General features: G+C 36.5%; 1 long non-coding RNA gene across 1 annotated transcript in view; it reads left to right on the top strand.

Moving 5' to 3' along the window:
- The window catches only part of LOC147583230 (uncharacterized), a 53,521-nt gene extending 44,677 nt beyond the window's left edge, over positions 1-8,844 (top strand). The window contains exon 4 of the long non-coding RNA XR_015246518.1: positions 5,543-8,844. This is a non-coding gene — a long non-coding RNA (uncharacterized LOC147583230). The remainder of the gene's footprint in view (positions 1-5,542) is intronic.
- The last annotated feature ends 14,730 nt before the right edge of the window (positions 8,845-23,574 follow it).

A 23,574-nucleotide genomic window follows, 5' to 3' on the forward strand; every position in this document is an offset into this window, starting at 1 on the left:
GTTTATTGGGGACTTTGTCCCGCCCTCTCTATACCTATTCACCTAATCTTGTTTGCCCATACTTGGGTGTGAGCATCCTATGGGTTTGTAATTCCTTATGCCTTGATAACCCATCAGTGCAGGCTCCGGGAATTCCTAAACTTATTCCCTACAGTTTACATATATTATTTTACTTAACATAGCTAAAAACTCTTCTTAATTTGACAGGTGAGGCACTAGATGACTATACTGTCTAAGGTCAAACCATTAGTAACTATGTGGTCTCATTCTAGAGCCTCCATCCTTGAACAGGACTATATGCAGCCTGATAATGAATTATAAAGTCAAAGTGATTAGAATTATTTGGTATTGTCATAAATATAGACATATAAGTAATGGAATAGTACAGAATCCAGATGCCGACCCACTGATGTGGGAGTTTAAAGGTTTTTGAGGTGATTATGAAAATCAACATACAGGGGCGCCTGGGTGGCGCAGTCGGTTAAGCGTCCGACTTCAGCCAGGTCACGATCTCGCGGTCCGTGAGTTCCAGCCCCGCGTCGGGCTCTGGGCTGATGGCTCAGAGCCTGGAGCCTGTTTCCGATTCTGTGTCTCCCTCTCTCTCTGCCCCTCCCCCGTTCATGCTCTGTCTCTCTCTGCTCCAAAAATAAATAAAAACCGTTTGGAAAAAAAAAAATTAAAAAAAAAAAAAATCAACATACAGAAATTCTTTATCAATGTAGCAAAATTTGTTAGCTCTTGCCTCATACTATTCAGTGCATATAAGAATGCAAACCTATAAATAAGAAGAAATATGAGAATTTATTTTATAATTTACTTTTTATAAAATATGCTTTATTTTTTAGATCAGTTTTTGGTTCACAGCAAAATTGAGCTGAAGGAGTTCCCATATACCACCTATCCCCACACTGGCACAGCCTCCTCCACAATCAGTATCGCACCCGTGGGTGGTGGCACATTTGTTACAATGGATAAACCTAGCTGTTGACACATCAGTCAAAGTCTAGACTGGACGTTAATGTTTGCTTTTTCTGTTGTACATTCTATGGGTTTTGACAAATGTATAATGACATGTATCCACTACTATAGTGTAATGTAGAATAGTTTCACTGCCCTAGAAATACTCTTTGTTCTTCCCAGTTATTCCTCCTCTTCTCAACCGCTCTCACCATAGTTTTGCCTTTTCGAGTATGTCATATAGTTGGAATCATACAGTATGTAGACTTTTCAGATTGACTTCTTTTATTTAATGATGAACATTTATTAGACACCTGGGTGGCTCAGTTGGTTAAGCGTCTGACTTCAGCTCAGGTCATGATCTCACAGCTTGTGAATTCAAGCCCAGCATCAGGCTCTGTGCTGACAGCTCAGCGCCTGGAGCCTGCTTTGGATTTTGTGTCTCCCTCTGCCCCTCCCCGACTCACACTGTCCCTCTCTCTCTCAAAAATAAATAAACAACTAAAACAAAATTTTTAAAATAATGACCATTTAATTTTTCTCCATGTCTTTTCATGGCTTGATAACTTATTTCTGTTTAGCACTGAATAATATTCCTCTGTTTGGATATGCTGGAGTTTATATATCTATTCACCAATGAAAGACATCTTGGTTGCCTCCAAGTTTTGGTAATTATGAATAGAGCTGCTATAAACATCTATGTGCAGGTTTACACCTCATTTCTGTGTAAATAACCATGATTACCGAATAATATGTTTAGTTTTGCATGTTTAGTTTTATTAAAAAAACAAAACAGCTGCCAGACTGTCCTGTACCATTTTTGTATTCCCAGCAGCAATGAAAGAGAGTTCCTGTTGTAATTTTCCTTTATAATCTACTTTCTTCACAGTAGTAGTAATTATCTTATATATTCTTTGTTTATTCATTCTTAGTCTGTCTTTCCTTACTGGAATATCTTGTTTATTATTGTTTTCTTTGTACATAAAATAATGATGAAGTTTCAATAAGTTTCCTTAGTAAATATACATTGGATAAATAAATCATTCAGTTTAACTATCCCAAGTTGCGACTATATAGAGAACTCTGATAAAACCAAATAGAAAAATAAAAACAACAAAAAAGATACAAAGAAAACATATAAAAAAGAAATTAAAATAGTATGTAGTCAATAAGGGTGTTTTAAAATGCTCAAATTCACTTTTAATAAGAGAAAGAAAAATAAAAAAATATTACCTATAATATTCAAAACAATTTAATAAATGATATTGCTTCCTGGTATAGTTATGGAAAAACACTGTCACATATTCTTGGTGACATTGTGGATTTGTGGTCTGTAGTATATTATAAAATAAATGTTTGTACAACAAATAAGGGGATAAAAAATATAGCTGTTTTTCCAAAAACTCTACTACTGGTAATATATGTTACAAAACTGGTTGTCCAGTTATGTTATATTGAATGTGAATCTTTTATAAGGTATATATCTTTGTGACTCATTTCTGTAATTTTAAAAAAGATCAAAAATCTAAATGAATAGTTAATTTTCTTATCTTGTATCCAATTATGTATATTTTACCAATTGGCCCAATAAGTGTCTTAATTCCAGGGGCTTGCTGAAAAAACGTTAAGTATAAGACACTATTTTTCCATTGGAGATTTTATATATATATACACACACACACATATATATATATGTATGTATACATATATGCATATATATGTATTATGTATATATGTATATATACATATATGTATATATATGTATTGTGTATATATGTATATATATGTGCGTGTATATATATACCTATATATATGTAAAACGTTTTATAGACATACCTATAGTGTGTGTATGAGAATTGGAAAGTTCTTCATATTGAATTAATATAAAATGAATATGTTAAATGAAAAAGTTATTCCTGGACCAAATTATTTTCTTGAAGAGTATGTTCCCTTGTGAAGATCAATTACAGATTTTAGGTGCCTAAATCTTGTTCTTTTCAGGAATTATCTAATGTTATTTGACAAAAGGCTTAATTAACCATTAGAGCCCCCTCCCCCTTCTCTCTCTTCACTTATGTAAGGAAATAGGCAATGACAAAGAACACAGAGGATTTCCCTATCATTCTTCCAAACCAAGCTTCCTTAACTTACCATGCCAGTGTACATTTTGAAAGTTCCTAGAAAGTCTGTATTCCTTACAGTCTCCAGAATGTAAAGCATTATTTCAAACAGTGTGGGAAGATGTTCCCTAGTGATAACAATATATATTTGTTAGTCTTTTTTATTAATGAAGACAATATTTAAATTACATTGTTGCAAAAGGGTGCAACGGGTTTTTTTATTCACAATTGAATTATGCAATTTAGAGGAAAGTGCAAAAGGTCTAGCAAAAGTCTACAATTCATTCAGACATTTCTGTTTCTTTTTCCAATGGGTCCAATAAAAGAAAATAACCCAGTGGATTAACAAAAATGCACATACTTAAATAATGAAATGGCATTTTTCTGAACATATGGTATCTTTACTATATAGAAGGTAAGGTTATGTCTTTTCAGCTACCCAAACAATTCACAACTGCTCAGCTTTGTTATCCTGAGCTAGCTTCATAGTTAAAATAATTTCTGAAATCTGCTTTCTGAGATTAGAAGTGCCCTCTCCCCTAATTTGCACAAAAATAATTGGAAAGGCACATGTACCAGCTTCCAGTTTATACAAGTTCATTTATTTGAAATCCCTTGAGCTCCTCCAATTAAAAAACAAGTTTTTGAGTTAATATCCTTCAATTGTTAAAAACTTGCGTCACTGTGAGAGCACAGTGAAACGTAAAGGTCCCAGCACACTGGCAGTTGATTGTGAGGGGATGTGATTGTTCCACATTTAGACTGGAAAGGGTTAGGAACTCTACTTCCCAATGTGGTTAATGAATGAAAGGAAAATTGGACCCCTGAGCCAGAGTAAATGACCTAAGGGAGTGAAAAATGTTCACAGGTTAACAAGGGCAACTGTTCTTTGCCATAATTCCCAGAGGAGCCAAATGACAAAGGGGCCAATGAACTTCTGTCCTTGTATTATTTATTAATCCATTTTCTTCCTAGAAAAAATAACTTGGCATAACTCTGGAAGACACTAATGTTGAACATCTTAAACTCCCTACTTGTTTCTCCTTGCTCTGATTCATTCATTAACATACTTTGTGTTAATAATTCATTTGGACATATTCAGTTCAGATGTACTAAGAGATTAATCCATCGTCCTATACTATTTTAAATATTAAGAATATAATATGCCTTAACATAATAGGCGGAGTTGGAATCCAAGCTACTAACTTTAAAGTGACATAGTAATAAATTCTTGGTTATCGAATTGGTGCAAGTGATTATGGAGATTTTTTTTCCCCTTAGAGTGGGAATTATTTCAAACATTTGTTTAAAAATATTGTTTTCTCTGAACTGAAGGGAGTTTTCATAACCATAGCCAAGCCACCACCCCTGGTCATGTTCACAGATACAAAACCCCTGATTGGCTGTTGATGAGTCATTCCTCTTGAGGAATCTTATCTTAACACCTGCCTTATCTTTAACATCCTTTTCAACTTCTTCTAGAAAAACAATAACCAAAAAGGAAAAAAAATATTTGGGATCAGTCCAGTTTTGAAACACCTGCCTTAGAGATAAAGACTGCAATTCTAGGCATTTGTAATGTCTTTACTTTGGGTCTGGAATTTGTTCACCCCTGTTGTGAGCGTCTGCTGACTTTCTCATACATGTGCTTTGCCTGGGAATTACTTCAGTCTAGTAAATTATAAAATGACAAGATCATCTCTGCTACCATGGAAAAATCTGTATATCAGAAAATGTCTGAAGCTCTGGCTTCATAGTAAATGCAGTTTATGAGTTGAAGAAACATTACAACACCAACTCTAATGAATCAGCCAGTAATATTTTATGACATAATTCCAGTCTGATATTGATAATCTTTAACTTGCGGTTCAAGAGGATATCCCAGGTTTATGTGACCATGGTGAACCAAAATAGAACCACTTAAAAAAAATTACAGACAGGAACTACACAGCTGGAAACCAGAAGCACCAGTTTTACTTGGGCTATTAAGAAAATTCACAGTTAACTAAATAAAAAATATTTATTCTACCTCATTTATTTTCCCCTTGGTATTCAGATGTGCCCCATATTAGTGCCTATGAAGAGGTTATTATAAGGGCATAAATTTGTTTTAAAACCATGAGTTAATTTGCTATGTAAACAGCAAAAATTACTGAGCAATTACATAATTTATACTGTTATATTAATTAGTTATATTGATTTTTAAAGAATGTAATTTTCTCCTTATGAATAAATGCTCTGACATTAGGAAGTCTTTGCCTAAGGCTCACTTAGCTAAATTCTACGCAATCAGAAACTATCTGGAAGGAAACAGTAGGGAGAATGTCTCAGCAAAATTAACCAGCATCAAAGAGCTTGCCTTGCAAAACCAAGTTAACCACGTGATGGCAAATGCCATAAAGGGTTTTTTTAATAAATAAAAACTCTAGATAACTTCACAAGGTCCCTTTTATATTTGCTTTCAGGGAATCAGCTGGCCCTACTTGATGAGAAGAAATGATAGAGAAAAGCACACAAGTCAGTAAATGGCTGAGGAAGGAATGTGAGAGATTGTGGTTAAAATTATGATGGCAGTGAGTATGCTCAAGAGTTCCTTTAAAGTGACAAGCCTTAGGGCACCTGGGTGGCTCAGTTTGTTGAGCGTTTCACTCTTGATTCTGCTCAGGTCATGATCCCAGTGTTGTGTGATCAAGCTCCTAGTCGGACTCTATGCTGAATGTGGAGTCTGCTTAAGATTCTCTCCCCACCCCATCTCCCATCTCCTCCCTTCTCTCCCCTTCCTCTACTTGCTCCTCTCCCCACTCCCCCACTCCTCTCCTCCTTGCACCTCTCCCCTGTGGTGTGCTCTCTCTCTAAAAAATGAAATAAATCTTTAAAAAAAAATGACAAGCCTCAACAGTAACAAGTATTGCTGGAGACGGAAAGAAACTGAATCCCTTATTCATAGCTAATCTTAGTTCACCATTTTAATTTTATTCATTATTATTATTTATTTTTGTTGTTGCAAAACGTTTCATTGTTTTCTCTTGGTCCACAGCTTGGGAGAGGGTTCCAGAATGGTTAAGAAGCTGTCTTGTGGCTGAAGGCAGAGGCTCGAGCAGAAGCCCCAACACCAAGAGGAGGTGGTGGCGGCGGGGGGCGGGGGCCGCTCATGGGGAAGGGTAGGTGTGCCTCAAATGCTATATTTGAGCCTCCTAGTCATACTTGAAGGTGAGCCTTTCAAAGAGATACTTATCCAGCCCGGGTGCCACTGGCCTGAGGAGATAGTAAGGTAGTTGCTTTCTTCCTAAAGAGTTCCACCTGCTCATTTAGTTAGTAGTTCTCTGGGAAGTCCCAGAACTGCATGGGCAGATCCAGAATGCCCAGATCTCAAAGGTCCCTGGTCAGTTTCTCCAGAATCATAGTGACTCCCATGGCATTCAGGTTTTACCCCCACTCATCTTGGAATGGCTTCTGCATGTTCTGGAAGAAGGCACAGCTCTGGCACTGGTTTTGCATCTTTGAGAGATACTTGGCTCTTTCTTGCTTTCTCTTAGCTAACTTTGGAAGAAGTGACTCTCCAGGGCCACATCTCATGGTCAAAATAGAAGCGCAGATAAAGGTAGGTGTAGGAGGCCCACAGATCCATTTTGATGATGCAGTTGACAGGAACCTTCACCTCAGTGGAATAATTCTGTTGAATCTGGGAAGTCATGGGTAATAGGCAGTAAGGAGTTAAACTCAAAATATGGTGTTCACTGGTCCCAGAGACAGAGGATGGCAGAGAAGACGGTTCTGAAAAGATGGTGGTTGGAGGCTAGAAGAAAGGACAAATCCAGGTCTCTTCTACACAAACACTGTTGAAACAAGAGATCTCCAGGACCTCCTGAATGCTAGTTCAGCCATTTTCGAAAAGACTCTGGCAGTTCTTCAAAAGTTTAAACATAGAATTACCATAAGACCCAGTAATTTCCCTCCTACCTACATACCTGTTATGAACTTAGCTGCAATGAATTCACTGCCACCACAGGCCCAGAAGAGATAGGCCTGAGGAGCAAGGCCTTCTACTCCTCAGTTACAGAAAGTGGAGCCACCTTCTTGGTTTCAGTAGGCCAGGCTGTTCCTGACCAGGGTTTCCAGGGCAAGGCCTAGCCCATGGCTGAGAGGGTATGGCCAACACCCAGAGCCAAAGGGATGGCTATGCTTTCCAGAAAAGCCTCACTAGTGGGCCTGGAAGGAGTGGCCACCATCCTGGTGGAACCCACAGGACAGAACATCTAGTCAGAGAAGATTTTGGAGCCATAACTTCTAATGGAATTTTCCATGGTAGGTTTTAGATTTTCTCATGACCTGTCACTTCTTTCTTTGTTACAAGGTCTCCCTTTTGGAAAAGAATCTCTAGCCTCTGCCTGTCCCACCATCTTATTTTGGAAGAACTTATCTGGTTTCATAGGTTCACAGGTGGAGAGGAATTTTTCCTCAAGGTCATAACTTAAGTTTCATTTATGCTTGATCTAGATAATATTTAGATGAGACTTTGTACTTGGTGTTGATGCTGAAGTAGGTTAAGGCTTTTGGGGCTGAAGAGATGAGGTGAATGTATTTTGCATGTAAGATGGGTGTGAGTTTAATGAGAGGATGACATAATGTGGAATGTTATGGATTGAATTGTCCCCCTTTCTAATACATAGATTGAAACCCTAACCCCCATTGTGACTAAAATTGGAGAATAGGACTTTATTAATAAGGTAATTGAGATTAGATGAGGTAATAAAAATAAGATCCTAATCTAGTTCAACTGGGATCCTTATAAGAAGAGTAAGAGAGGGGTCCCTCGGTTGCTTAGTTGTTTAGGCGTCTAACTCCTGGTTTCAGCTGACGTCATGATCTCACTATTTGTGAGATTGAGCCTAGAGTCGGGCTCCATCCTGACAGCACAAGATTTTCTTGCAATTCTCTCTCTCCCTCTCTCTCTGTGCCTTTCCCCTACTCATGTTCTCTTTCTCTCTCTCTCTCTCTCTCTCTCAAAATAAATAAATAAACTTAAAAAAATAAGGTGAAGAGGCACCAGAAGTGTGCCCAGAAAGAAGGCCAGGTGAGGAAGAGGAAAAAGGCAGTTTTCTACAAGCCAGGAGAGAATTCACCAGACCCAACCCTGCCAGCACCTTGATCTTGTAATTCTGGCATCCCAAACTGAGAAAATATATTGCTTTTGTTTAAGTGACCCAGTCTGTGGTGTTGTGATGTTGCAGCTTGAGCAGACTAACACAGTCCTCAGAGTGTGAAAAAGAGATGTGCACACACAAACAGTTGCACATGAATTTTCAAGAAACATTATTCCTAGTAGTCAGAATGTGAAAACAACCAAAATGTCCACTAACTGATGAATAGATAAACCAAATGTGACATACTCCTACAATGGAATATTGCTTGTCAATAAAAAGGCATAAGGTACTGATGCCCACTATGGCATGGATGAGCCTTGTTAACATTGAGCTAAATAAAATAAATTGGTTTTCAAAACACCATATTTAGTGTGGTCCCAATTATACGACCTCTCCAGACAAGGCAAATCCTTAGAGAAAGAAATTAAATTAGTTTCCTACATCTGGGTGATGGGTAAATCGAGTACCTGTTTAATGGACACAGATTTTCTTTGTGGGATGATGAAATTATTCTAAATTTAGATTGTTGTGATGGTTGCATAAGTCTGTGAATATACTGCAAATTATTGACTTGTTCATTTTAAATTGGTGAATTTTATGTTATATGAATTTTATCCAATACAGGGTGGTTGTTGTTGTTGTTTTTAATTGGCATCCTCCAAGATCACATTTATTAATGCTGATAGGTCTGGTTCACAGTATATCCATTAATGGTTTATTCAAGAGTGAATCTATCTGAATGGAAAGAGCATCTCTGACTTCTCCTTCTACTCCTAAAGTGTTATGGCAAATGCTTCAGTTTGCTCTTTATTTACCAATTCCACTCTTCCTTCCTTTACCTTCTCTTCCTTTTACTTCTTGTATTGAATAATTTAGTCCTGAAAGCATTGGGTGAGGCAGAGCAAGGTAAGTGTCTATGTCATGGGAGACATGAGGCTCACAGAGAAGTGTCAGAGCCGAAGTAAGCTAAGAATTGTGCCTACATAACAGGGATGCCTTGGAAAGATTGTCCAATTTCTGCTTGGTTAAGAAGAGTTTTTCCTTGATGGTCAGCCTTGCATGAAGTGCCAGAGTCTAAGCAAGCTAGGAAGGCATCCCTGTAGATGGGCTACCCTACACAGAATGTCAGGGCCTGAGTAGGATGAGGAGGAATGCCCACAGGGCAAGTTTGGACGTGAAGATTCAGGGAAAGAGCAAAGTGAGAAGTGTGTTCCTGAAGAAGACAGCCTGGTTTGAGATCTCAGAGGCTGAGAAAGTCAAGAAGAATATCCAAGTAAGTGGGACAGTCCACCGTGGGCAATTAGAATCCAAGCAAGATGGGGCGTCTGGGTGGCTCAGTCAGTTCAGTGTCCACCTTCAGCTCAGGTCATGATGTGGCAGTTCATGAGTTTGAGCCCTGCGTCGGGCTCTGTGCTCACAGCTCACAGCCTGGAGCCTGCTTCAGATTCTGTATCTTCCTCTCTTTCTGCTTCTCTCCCACTCATGCTCTGTCTCTCTCTGTCTCTCAAAAATAAATTTAAAAAGTGTTAAAAAAAAAAGATCCAAGCAAAGTAAGAAGGGCATTCATCTAAAAGGACAGCCAAGCATGAGTTGATGGTGACCAAGTGAAGTAAACAGGGTTTCTATGTGAGAAGGTGGATGTCCCTGAGTAGAGAGTCAGAGCATGACTAAGGTAAGGTAGGTGTCTAAATGGAAGAGCTGTGAAGTCTTAAAGTCCAAGAAAGTTGAGAAGAACATCTGTGTGGAGGAGGATGGTACAGGCATTAGGAGTCAAAGCTCAAGGGTAAGGGAGTGTCCAGAAGGATGACGTGTTGGCAGCAAGGCTGAAAAATTATTTATATCCAGGGAAATTAACAAATAAAGAAATATATATATTAAAGGTCATAGGATCCATGTTCGTCAGTGTAAGAGAAAGGATTTACAGATACCAGAAGGGAAAAAGATATCATAAACTATTTGTTGTTACATAGGAATTGGAGGCTTGGGTGTGAATTTTCAGTTTTATCTATATATGGTATGACTATAATAAAGGTTATGCAATGTGTAAATATGGATTATATTGGTTCTCAAATTTTAAGGTCCTTAAGAATCACCTGTCATGATTTTTTAAATGAGATTCTCAAGCATCATTTCAGGAAATTCAGAAAGTAGATCATAATCAAATAGATTTACCTCAGAAATGTAAGATTTGTTTAACATTTGAAAATCAATGCATTTCACTACAATAACAGAACTAAAGACAACAAAACTATGTGATTATCTTAGTAGACACATGACAACATACAACTAATACAATTTAATTTCCCTCATAAATTAAAAAAAAGCAAACAATAAAAAAGAAACACCACTAATTTGATTAATGACATTTATAATTACCCTGTGTTAGCTTGGCCAGAACTTTCTTAGAATTGCAAGTAGCTTGCTATCTTTCTATTTTTCCTTAGAAATCTTTCTTCCTCTTTTTCTTTGAAGTATCAGATTTGCCTTGTGATCTGAAAACTATTATTCCATCTTCTCTGATTCTTCCCTTCTTTTCATTCACTTTCAGCAATGAAACTTCAGCACCTCATTTCTTCTTAATGTTTGGTTTCCAGATGACTTGGATTATGAACATTTAATTTCACAAAACCCTGTACAAATGTTCATGGCAGCTGTATTCATAATAACTTCTTAATTGAATCAACACTGATTTCTATTAAAAGGAGAACTGATAAAGAAATTATGATATATGTGATGGTAGGCAGGATTATTAATATCCCTTATCCTGAGTTTCTTTATCTGTAAAATGGAGGTATGATAATAATATTTCCTATGTCGTGGGCTTTAAAGAAAGATCACATGTGTTCATGAGTGTGAGGTGCTTAGTGTAACTTACATTTGATCATTCCTATATGGTCATATAAATTACCAATTATCATTATGAGTATAATTTCACAGTGTTTTTTTTCTGGCTCTTAAACTTTTTGAATTAGTTTTCCTTAAAAAGACATGTTGGGGCGCCTGGGTGGCGCAGTCGGTTAAGCGTCTGACTTCAGCCAGGTCACGATCTCGCGGTCCGGGAGTTCGAGCCCCGCGTCGGGCTCTGGGCTGATGGCTCAGAGCCTGGAGCCTGTTTCCGATTCTGTGTCTCCCTCTCTCTCTGCCCCTCCCCCGTTCATGTTCTGTCTCTCTCTGTCCCAAAAATAAAATAAATAAACGTTGAAAAAAAAAATTTTAAGAAAAAGACATGTTCATAATTTCTCTCTATGCTTAAAAACTTATGTTGACTTCGGATTTTGATCACGTCAGGTTTGAGTTCATCATTCTGTTACTGAAAAGTTATGTGTGGTTAAAGAAAATATTTGCATGCTTTTGATCCTTTTAAATTTTTTGAAAAAATTTAAGGGCCTAACTAACATCTTATCTGTCCTGGAGAATGTTCCACATGCACTAGAGGGCAATGTGTATTCTGCTGTTGTTGGACTGTGATCAGTAGATGTTTTTTAAGGCCAGTTTATTTATGCTGTTATTCATCTTTATAATATTCTTTGTAGTTATTCTACCCATTATTGAAAGCAGGGTATTGAAATCCCCAAATATTATTGCTGAATTATCTGTCTCTCCCTTTATTTCTGTTAGTTTTTGTTTCATTTATTTAGGATATATGTTCATAATTGTTTTATCATCTAGATGAATTGAGTCTTTTCTCAATGCAAAATGTTCTTTGTCTTTAGTGACGATTTTTGTCTTAAAGTATGTTTTGTCTAATTGTAGTATACCATTCAAGCTGTCTTCTGGTTACTATTTGAATATTATATACTTTTCCTTCATTTTCCTTCCAACCCATTTTTGTTTTTGAATTTAATGTGTGCATCTGTAGAGAACAGAGAGTCAGCTTGTTTTAAATCCATTCTGCCAGTCACTGCTTTTGATTGGAGAGTTTAGCCTATTTACATTTGAGATAGGTACCAATAAATTTGCAAGGGCCATTTTCCTGGGGTATTTTTCTATATATCTCATATATCTATATATCTCATTTTCTATGTATCTCATTTTTCTATATATCTATATATATTGTTATTTACCTTTTTGTTGCTGTTATTTCTCTATTCTTCCATATGTGCTTTCTTTTATGTTACATATTTTCTAATATACTATTTTAAAATTTTATTATTATTTTACCATTTTTTAATTTATTCTCAGAATGATTACCTTAAGGATTATAATTAACAACTCAAACAGCCTAGTTCAGATACATATGTACTTAATTTTAACATTACAAAAGTTTTACTCCAATACAGCTTCATACTTTTCCCCCACTTTGTGCTATTATGATCCTATAAATGACATATTTATACATTATAATTCATCAACATAGTTTTATAATTATTTATTTATGCATTTGTCATTTATATTAAATATAAGAAAAGATTTACAAAGAAAATGATGTATATACTTTAATTTTTATCAGTTTATGTTGTCACTTATACCAGTGCATTTATTTCTTCATGTTGAAGTAAGTTATCTAATGCCCTTCCATTTCAATCCAAAGGACTCCCTTTATATTTCTTGTAGGGCATGTCTGATAATAATAAAGTCTTAGTTTTAATATCTGAGAATGAATCAATTCATCTTTTATTTTTGGGAATGTTTTTTGTGAGATATAGAATTCTTGGTTGTTTTTTTTCAGCCCTTAGAAAATTGTCATCCATTGCTTTCTAATCTCCATGGTTTCTGGTAAAAAGTCAGTCATTTATCTTACTGAGGTTTGCCAAGAGTTGTGCTAAAGTTCAAGTCTATGTTTGTTTGTTTGTTTTTTCCTAGCCCACAGATTGAGACCAGTTTTCTGCACATGCTCACTAGTCCCCTACCAAAATTTACTCTCACCATCATAAGGAGCATGTAAAAGGAGGTGGCAACAGGGTGTGTGGTTGAGCTGCCCAGAACCCTGGAGGTGCCCATCAGCCAGTTGGGGTGATCTGCAGGTGAGGCATCCTCTCTGGTTTACGGGAAGCTTCTTCAGGAAGTCCACATACCTTTAATACACTCCAAGAGTCCTATATGCCACTCTCTCAGCCTTTTTGCATCCCCAACTAGTGCACCTCAAAACTCAATACTGTGGATGGGGAAAGAAAGAACTGGGCTTTGATGGCAGCATCTCACCCAGCTGGGTATGCAAAAAATACTGACTTACATGTTCTTACTTTCTCCCTTGTTAGAAATCTTGGACCAAAAAGATTTCTCTTGGAACTAGCTGTGGCACCTTGGGTGAGCAGTGATGTGGATAAAGTAAAATTATTCCTCTAATCTCTCCAGTGCATCCAAATTTGTATTTTTGTGTTTCAAATATACACTGAAAGCTCTCCACTGGACTTCTGGACTTCCACAAAGTCACTTGACCATGAGTGATTATCTTGAGAAAAGGAACTGAGAATAGCTAGAGCCAAGTCATTAGCCACTGCCGGGTCCACAAACAAGAATGAGGCCTGTATGCATATTACCTGATGACAGGTGGGCAAAACTCTTCTCAGATTTTTTGAAATATAGCTCCCACAAAGGTACTTCTGTCTGTGGATAGATACCAAATTGTTGTTGTTAAAGTGGGAATATATTGAGTAACATCTTAATCAGACATCTTGCTGACATCAGTCCCACATCATCCTTTTTTTTCCCCCTTGAATAAATGCTCCTACTATTGTTGTTGGCCTTTGGTCAATTTCCAGAGTTCTGAAAAAGTTTCTTTTATGGAAGCAAGGATTTTCAGAAGTCCTTACCTCACTATACCAAAAGTACTTTTCCTGTCTTTGTCTTAATATAGTTTATGATCATCCATCATCTAGACTTAAACATTTTAAACTTAAAATATTTTTGCAGATGACCTACACCAATAAGATGAATAAACTTAAAAAAGTTTTGTTTAATGTTTATTTATTTTTGGGAGAGACAGAGACAGCATGTGAGTGGGTTGGGACAGAGAGAAAGGGAGGCACAGAATCTGAAGCAGGCTCCAGGCTCCGAGATGTCAGCACAGAGCCTGACGTGGGGCTCGAACTCACAAACCGTGAGATCATGACCTGAGCCAAAGTCAGACACTCAAACGACTGAGCCACCCAGGCGCCCCAAGATGAATAAACTTTTAGAAATGTTAACTTGATATAGGTATCCCTTGTTATTTAAACTCTTTCAATTCTCAGACCAGATCTTTCTGAATAACGATAAAGATCTTACAATATCTAGTTCCAAATTCACTCGTTACTTGCACGTATTCCATGACTCAGAACTGTTTGCCAAGCATGCTGTACTCACTCACAGCTTCTAGTTTTTACATACTCTGTTCCCTTTGCTTGGCCAGCTCACTTGATGAGTTCATTCTAGTCATTTTTAAAGTCAGAACCTAAGCACTCCTTCTCTGAGACCTTTCTGTACCCTTAGAGATAATGTCTTTTTATACCTCCATTGTACTGTGTGCATTCCTCTTTAAACCACTTTTTACATAGTATGTGCTTGTTGTTTGCCATCTTTTCCCCCACCACCTTGAAGGCTGTGATTACAGAATTTCATTTTTTTAAACCCTATTGTTAGAAAAATGCCTGCCCCATAGTATGAACTACTTGAATACAGACTTAGTAAATAATTGAGTGAGACACTTAAGAATCATAGACCAGGAAGTTTGGAGGAGGAAGATATTAATGAGAGGATCATGGTCCTAGCTGTTTTTAATCAGAAAAAAATATGTTTGGATGATTTTCCTTTCTTTCTTCTCCAGAAAATGATAAATAGCTCTTTTTTCCTTTTTCTTCCCTGGTAAAGAAAATCCCCTTAGCTTAGTAATGCCTCCAAGTGCACTAAGAGTTAATGGTTCAGAGCTCAAAGGAAAAGACTTGGCATGGGCAGGGATGGGAGGAGAATTATGCAGCCAAAATATTTCTCTTCATTTTTTCCTCCAACTCCGGGGAAGGAGAAAACATAAAACTGAATATTATATTAAGCATTAAACAAGCATAATATTCTCACTCTATGATTAAAGGATAATGGTGGTATTATGGTGATGTCAAGTATGATAAAATAAAATAAATAAATTATAAGAAGTCATCCTGTTTGTAGGAAGTTATATTGGTTGACATGTCATATCTTTTGCATTTGTAGTTTCCCTAAGTTTCTGATTTGTTTCCAACAAAAATCGGTGTTGGTAAGATGAATAAAAACCTAAGCATGGGAAGAAGCTGATGGATAGTTTTGTGTGGTGTGCATGGAAAATCCTTTTCAGGAAAGAATCCAAATTATTAACTGGAAAAGGGTGGGAAGAATAACTCATGTCAGTAAAAAAAAATTTATGAAAAATCAAAAGGTCAGAACTTTGGATATTTGAAAGTTAAGGTGTATTTTGACTTATCCTGGGGAGATTCAAAAACTACAACTGAACTGAATTACCTCCAGTGAAATTACTTGGCTCAAATAATTTCCTATTTCATTACCTTGCTTGCCATGAGGACAAGTGAAATAGACCAGTGCAACTAGTGAGCCAAATTACACAATATTTTTGGGAGACCTTGAATCATTACAGTGTAAACTATATTGCATGCATATTTCTCTCATGTACAATTATTATTATCAACAATTAGCTATTCAAAGTTACCAAAACTTATCTTAAACTTTTTTATACTCTTTCTTGTATATTTAGAAATTAATCATTTTCTTGTACAAGAAAAGGAATTTGTGTGTGGCAGACAGAAATTCTATTGATTAGTTTAAAATCTAGAATTAAAAAAAATAAAGATAATAAAAGCTGGCTTTTCTATCATTTTATTTAAAATATTATTAATTGATTGAAGTAACCTTAATACTACCACATAACTTTGGGCAAGTTATTATCAATCAGTTATCTTTTATTTAGGAAAACAAATGTGCTAAAAACATTAATCTGAAACATGAAATTCCTCTTTCCTTTCATCTCCTAGTTATTATCTATGATATATAATTATATATGATCTGATATAAATCTTTTTAATTGTTTATCTACTTCAGATGTTATATATATATATATACACACATGTATTCATACATACATTTTCAATTTTCAAATGTAATATTCATTGTTAAATATAAATGCTCAATGAAGAAAGTATGATAATGCTGCAACATAGAGGTAATTATGGATTGCTCTTTTTTTGATGTTTATTTATTTTGAGAGAGAGAGCATATGCACGTGTGCACAAGCAGGGAAGGGACAGAGAAAGAAGGAGAGAGAATTCCAAGCAGGATCCATGCTGTCAGAGCAGAGCCCAATGCAGGGTTCGAACTCAGAAACTGAGATCATGATCTGAGCTGACATGAAGAGTCGGTTGCTTAACTAACTCAGCCACTCAGGCACCCCTGGTAGCTCTTTAACAAAAATAGACTTTTATACTTGTTCCTTTGTGTAGATTATCATACCAAAATAATGTTATATGAACTCTTTATAACCTTTAAGTAACTTTAAGTATTAATAGCATTTTTCTAAGTCACTACATCTTTATGTTACTTTTTTATGCTATTATAATAATTATATTATTTTTATGTTATTTTTGGTACAATAATTTTTAAAATTTTTTAATGTTTTATTTATTATTGAGAGACAGGGAGAGACAGAGGGAGAATGAGTGGGGGAGGGGCAGAGAGAGAGGGAGACACAGAATCTGAAACAGGCTCCAGCCTCTGAGCTGTCTGCATAGAGCCTGATGCAGTCATCAAACTCATGAACCACAAGATCATGACCTGAGCCAAAGTTGGATGCTTAACCAACTGAGCCACCCAGGTGTCCCTGTTATAATATTTAAAATATTATACCTTGTCCCCAGAGGCAAAATTGCTAACCCTTCCCAATCTATATGAAAAGTACTACTAGTCCCCGTTTATAGTGAGGACCTTAATTTACTTTCCAAGTTCACACAGCTAGCAAGAAGTTAAACTGAAGTTGAAATGCAAGAATGTTTGACTTCATGTTCAGTCCACCTCTTTTCTCCCATTCCTATGTATATTTTTGAGTGTCTACAGTGTGCCAGGTAATGTACTGTTCATGAGGGATTTAACAATGAGAAGGTCATATCCTAAAGAAAAAGAAATGAGTGTCTCTGACCCCTTGGAAGTTAATGGTTATTCATCTTTAAATTAGGCATCAAACAGTATGCCATGGTTGACTAAAAATAGAGTTGTATTTCTCATAGTGCTATAGAGAAACGTAAAGATAAGGACTCTCAGAAAAGAAAGTAGCTGTCCTAAGGTGGACTCTTGGCCTGGGGACAGGACAGATAACAAACCAAGTTATGGGTCAGAAGAACTCCCATAGAGAAAGATTATGGATTAAAAATAAATACATAAATCATAATAGAAGCAAGTAGCAATTGAAATAACAGCATCAGGGTATTCTGGGTTTAGAAAGTTTTTCTAGGAGGGGCGTCCGGGTGGCTCAGTCGGTTAAGCGTCCGACTTCAGCTCAGGTCACGATCTCGCGGTACGTGAGTTCGAGCCCCGCATCGGGCTCTGGGTTGATGGCTCAGAGCCTGGAGCCTGTTTCCGATTCTGTGTCTCCCTCTCTCTCTGCCCCTTCCCCGTTCATGCTCTGTCTCTCTCTGTCCCAAAAATAAATAAAACGTTAAAAAAAAAAAGAGAATTTTTCTAGGACAGATTAGTGTTTGTAATAGGCAGGAGTTTAAATCCTTACATTACAAGAACTAGACTAAAAAGATAGAACTTGAGTTGGTTTTAGTTTTAGGAAGGGAGCAATCAAAGAAAAGCCATATTATTGCACTGCATGATGGCTACAGTAGTGGCTAAGCTTATAAAAACAACATTAAGACTTAGGGGCATGTATCTAGGGTATTGTTAGAATGCAAGGAGAGAGAAGCCCCATGTTATAGCAGGACTGAGTTAATTTCTCTGGTTTATGTCTCCTTATATCATTACTGACCAACCTCAGGATTGGTTCTATACCCAGGAAATGCCAGAACATACAGATGTCCCCTGAGTCACCTTAGCTATATGAAGGGAGGATGATGTATCCAAAAATTAGTTCCTACAATAAACAGGAACAAGAGAAAAAAAGAAGAAAATTAAGATTTTGAGAAACACTCATGGGGCTTTTCTTCCTTTCTTAAATTTCTGAATGACTAATTTGTCCCTGGATACCATGAACATCAATTACTCATTCCAAAGCTGCTCAGAACATTTTTGACTTTTTTTTAAACAGTTTTCAATCATTAGTCTCAGTTTATATAAGCAGATTTTAGATATAGCTCCTCTGAGCTTTCTTATTTTATGATATACGGGTGCTGGATTTTTGAATTAGGTAAATTTCCACACACTTTATGTTTAGGCCTCCCAGGATCTTGTTCTGTAACTGAGGAAAAGCAACTTGATTCCATAGAGGTTTCATGCAAGTTATGGGAAGTTATGGTATTCTCATGAATGTTGGCTTGGGCTACCCCCAAGAAGAAGCAAAAAGAGATACTCCCCAAAATAGTTAGCAATAGCGGATAAGAAATCTCCAGTTAGATCCAAGAATAGTGCAGCATGTATTACAGCAAAGTGGTTTCAATGTAGCGGTCATAGTCTATATAGTATGTTGTTGTGGTTAAGCGCATAGACTCTCACAGGTAGGATAACTGAGTTTCATTCTTTGCTCTACTACTTACCAGCTGTGTGGGATCTAGTGAAGCAACTTAACCTCTCTGCATCTCTGCTTATGTATTAGCAAAATGAATACATAACTAAAGGCCCTATTTCAAGGGCTGTTATAACACTTATAGGAATGAATATATGTAAAGTGCTTTGAGCAGAACATTGCAATAATAATAATTATCATAATTATAAATTACACTGTACATTATAAATATCATATTTTTATTATTATTGTTATTTGTGGTCAGTGACTCACAACACAGGTTTTGGCAGTAAGTAATCCTAGCATGGCCAAACTAGAAGTGTGCCCATTTTCTGTTCAAGTAACTAGAATTTTATAGAACCTAAACTGAGACTCATAAAACTTATTGACTGCTCTGTACTAGAAGTTAGTTATAGATGAGCACAGGTAGAAGTTATATAACTGACATTTTGGTGAACCTAATAATGGTCTAATTACTAACAGCCTTGAATAAGAAGGGCTGTAGCTATGCCTTCTGTAATGTAAATATTCTCCTGAGGTATCCTGTTTTGCCACGATATACAAAGTATAGATCACAGATCCTAAAATATCAGGACTTAGGTTTTGGCTCTTCTTTTCTCGACATCACATTTGATACTAGTTTTTCTCATAGTTGTATCATACTTCGACTCCTACTGTTTGAATTTAGGGAGAAGTAAACCCTTGGCTGCTCCAATACTTTGCAAGTTTTTAAGTTGGTAGGCAAGATGAGTACTTCTCTTGCTTAGTAAACTACCTATTTTAGTTCTCTTGCTTCCAGTTAAAAAATGACCTCATGCTTGCTGACACATGCTCAGTGATTATACAAGAAATGTTGATATTTTGTCTTTCGTGCATTGTCAGTTTCCTTTTCTCACTCCCTCACACTTCCACCCTCTAATTTCTTTGAAGCCACTGTCCATTTGACATGAAAAATGTACTTATAGTCTTGTGGCTAATTATTTCAAGGAGAGGTGAAAAAAAAATCTTGAATATGGCATGATGAACTCCATCTGCTTCAGCTAAAGCAATTGCACACTCCAGAATTTCTTTGCAATGGCAGCTTTTCAACAATTTACTTTTGTTAAGCATTGCATTCTGTTCCTCAAAAGCTGGACTGATTTTTGTCTATACCTTCAAAGAATTAACCCTACCCCAAAGCACCTTTTTAAAAATCATAAACTTTTTCTGTGAAATCTTATGGAACTGAATTGTCTTTGTCAGTTTTACCAAATTATTATCACCTCTCATGTCATTACTCAGGTCTTTCACTTCTGGCTTTCTCACTTTCCATCGCAAAAGTGAATAATCCCACCGTCGTTGACTGTCTCATTCAAGATTTGAGGTCAAGAGCTGTAGTTGGGGCTTGAGGCCAGTCTGAGGAGAACTACTCATATCATTGATATTTGATTATAAGCTCTGCTACTCTGTTTCATATCAGAAATATTTCTCCTTTTGCCATCAGACACGATTATTTGCAGTAAACCTCTTAAGAGTTTTGCAGCTAACTCCAAGGCTGAGACTGGATCCTATATATGCTACTTGGTACTTATATAATCTCAGATAGGTTATGTAGACTCCTTAACCCTCAGATTTCTCATACATGAGTAAAGATGATTAATATTGGAATATTCCTGGTAGGGTTGATATAAGAATTGATTGAGAAAATTTAAACAGTTCCATATAATGTCTGACACATAGAAATAAGTCAATAAATAATAGATATTGTTATTTCTGAAAATATGCACTCTTCAAAAATGTTTATGAAACTAGTGATTTAGATTAAATTGTCTTTATTAGGATATGATTAAACATTAAAGAACTGGAATTAGATAATGTCTTCAAGTAAACAGAACTTTAAGAATACATATATGACTTTATGATATTTTTGCTGAACCCCTAAAGATAAAGCACTTGAGAAAAAGAAAAGACAAAAAGCAATAATACTATTTAATTTTTTGCTAGGTCTAAGAAATAAAAATATGGCAACTGCCCATGTCAGAATACTTTCATTTCTTGGTGATTTGTTCTACTACATTATTGTTGCATTTTCTAAATTTTGAAGCATATTCCATACCTAATAATTTAACAGTAAAGTATTATACACATAGATTTTTAAATAATTGTTCCATATATGTTATTTTTACCTATGTTAGGTAATATAGCCGTAACAACTTGGTTAAGGTCCTTCAGAAGATAAGTGTGTGTCTTAAGCTTTAAAACAAGACACCCTCACTTTCTCATCTGGTTTGACTATAGTAGGACCTAAATACCTATATGTGGAGATTATGTAAACCACCACTGAATAACTCATTCTGGTCATTCCATAGTTTGAGAATATTGATTGACTACATGGTGGACTTTGATCTCTTTTCAGGGAAGGACTTGTTGCCAAGTCCTGGGCTGGGAGTGCTGTTGGTGAACAGTATTGAGCTCTCAACCACTGTAGGGATTGCCTCAGATACAAAGAATTGCCTTATCCAAAGTCATGACCCTTCCTGGAGTGGCCTACTTCCCTTTGAGGAATGAATTGCAACGTTTTCTCCATAGCACAACCCAGCCCTTCCATGTTTATTTCTCTCTACAGCACTGCTAATATGACATCCTTGATATTTTAATTTATGTATGTTATTGTTTCTCTTTCCCCTTTGAAATATAAGCTCAATGAAGGCAACATTTGTGGGCTCTTTTGTATTCCAAGTACTTAGAAAAGTACTTGTAACACAATACTTGCTCCATAATTGTTTATTAAATAGTAATGAACTCTAGATTAAATGTACCGCCCTGTGTTGAAAAGGATGAAATAGGCAATATTCAATAAAATAAACAAAAGCTGTGTTTGTAATTTGAATTTTCTCCAAGTGCAGCTTCAGTAATAAAAGATGCTTGTGAAGCTCTACTTTGTTTTCTGCTTGGTTATTGATCCATGAATGTTTACTTAGTCAAAATCTAAGAGGAAACAAAATATGTGTGGCAGTCAATATAGCTCCTTTTTTTATATGGAGCTGTCCAAGGCCACTTTCCTATCTTTTTGTCATTTAAAAAATGGATCCAGTTTATGCTTCCAAAATAGTCTTCACATCTTCTTCTTCTTTTTTTTTTTTTTTTGCACGTCTTTATTTTTGCCCAGAGTGAGTACTTCGTTTCTCATTTGCTATGTTTGTTGTGTTTTTATCACAAATTCACCCCCTTCCTCTGCCTACTGTGATCTCTTGATATTCAGCCAGGGCAGGTATTAACAACTTCTCCTTCCAGGACAGGGCTGGGAAGGAGACCTCAGAGTGCCTGCCTGGCCACCAGAGATCTTCTTCTGCCTGAGAAAGTCTCAAAATGTTTGGATTCCTTATCTTTCATCTGTGATATGTAGCCTCCCCCTGCCTCCAGCCCGCAAGTGTGTGAGATCTTGTTGCTCCCCCTATTCCTTCTGACTTGTTTTTATCTGTTGTGCCATCATTGGGCTCTCATTTTCAAATTCACATCTTTCAGTACTGGAGAATTTTTCTTTTTTTAATTATTTCATTTTCCCTCTTCTCTCTTTTGGCCCTTCTACTATTCAAGTGGCCAATCACCTACCTGCATGTCCTCTAATTTTCTTATCCTTTTTCTCTTGTTTTTCAACCGTTTGTCTTCTTGCTCTACTTACTGAAAGTTTCCTGTGTTTTAACCTTTCTGGCTTTATTTATTTATTTATTTATTATTTTTTATTTTTTATTTACATCCAAGTTAGTTAGCATAAGTGCAACTATCATTTCAGGAGTAGATTCCTTAATGCCCCTTATCCATTTAGCCCTATCCCCCTCCTACAACCCCTCCAGCAACCCTTTGTTTTCTATATTTAAGAGTCTCTTACGCTGCGTCCCCCTCCCTGTTTTTATATTATTTTTGCTTCCCTTCCTTATGTGCGTTTGTTTTGTATCTTAAATTGCTCATATAAGTGAAGTCATATGATATTTGTCTTTCTCTGACTAATTTCACTTAGCATAATACCCTCCAGTTCCACCCACATAGTTGCAAATGGCAAGATTTAATTGTTTTTGATTGCTGAGTAATACTCCATTGTGTGTGTGTGTGTGTGTGTGTGTGTGTGTGTGTGCATGTGTATACCGCATCTTCTTTATTCATCCATTGATGGACATTTGGGCTCTTTCCATACTTTGGCTATACTACTATAAACATTGAGGTTGCATGTGCCCGTTTGAAACAGTACACCTGTATCCCTTGGATAAATACTTAGTAGTGCAACTGCTGGGTCGTAGGATAGTTCTATTTTTTAGTTTTTTGAGGAAACTCCATACTGTTTTCCAGAGTGGTTGTACCAGTTTGCATTCCCACTAGCAGTGCAAAAGAGATCCTCTTTCTCTGCATCCTTGCCAACATCTGCTGTTGCCTGAGTTGTTAATGTTTAGCCATTCTGATAGGTGTAAGGTGGTATCTCATGGTGGTTTTGATTTGTATTTCACTGATGACAAGTGATGTTGAAAATTTTCTCTGTGTCGGTTGGCCATCTGGATGTCTTCTTTGGAGAAGTGTCTATTCATGTCTTTTGGCCATTTCTTCACTGGATTATTACTTTTTTTGGGTGTTGAGTTTGATAAGTTCTTTATAGATTTTAGATACTCTTTATCTGCAAATATCTTCTCCCATTCTGTCAGTTGCCTTTAAATTTTGCTGATTGTTTCCTTCACTGTGCAGAAGCTTTTTATTTTGATGAGGTCCC

The sequence above is a fragment of the Puma concolor genome, chromosome A2, assembly GCF_028749965.1.
Source record: "Puma concolor isolate L17-30 chromosome A2, mPumCon1.1.hap2, whole genome shotgun sequence".
NCBI lineage: Eukaryota > Metazoa > Chordata > Mammalia > Carnivora > Felidae > Puma > Puma concolor.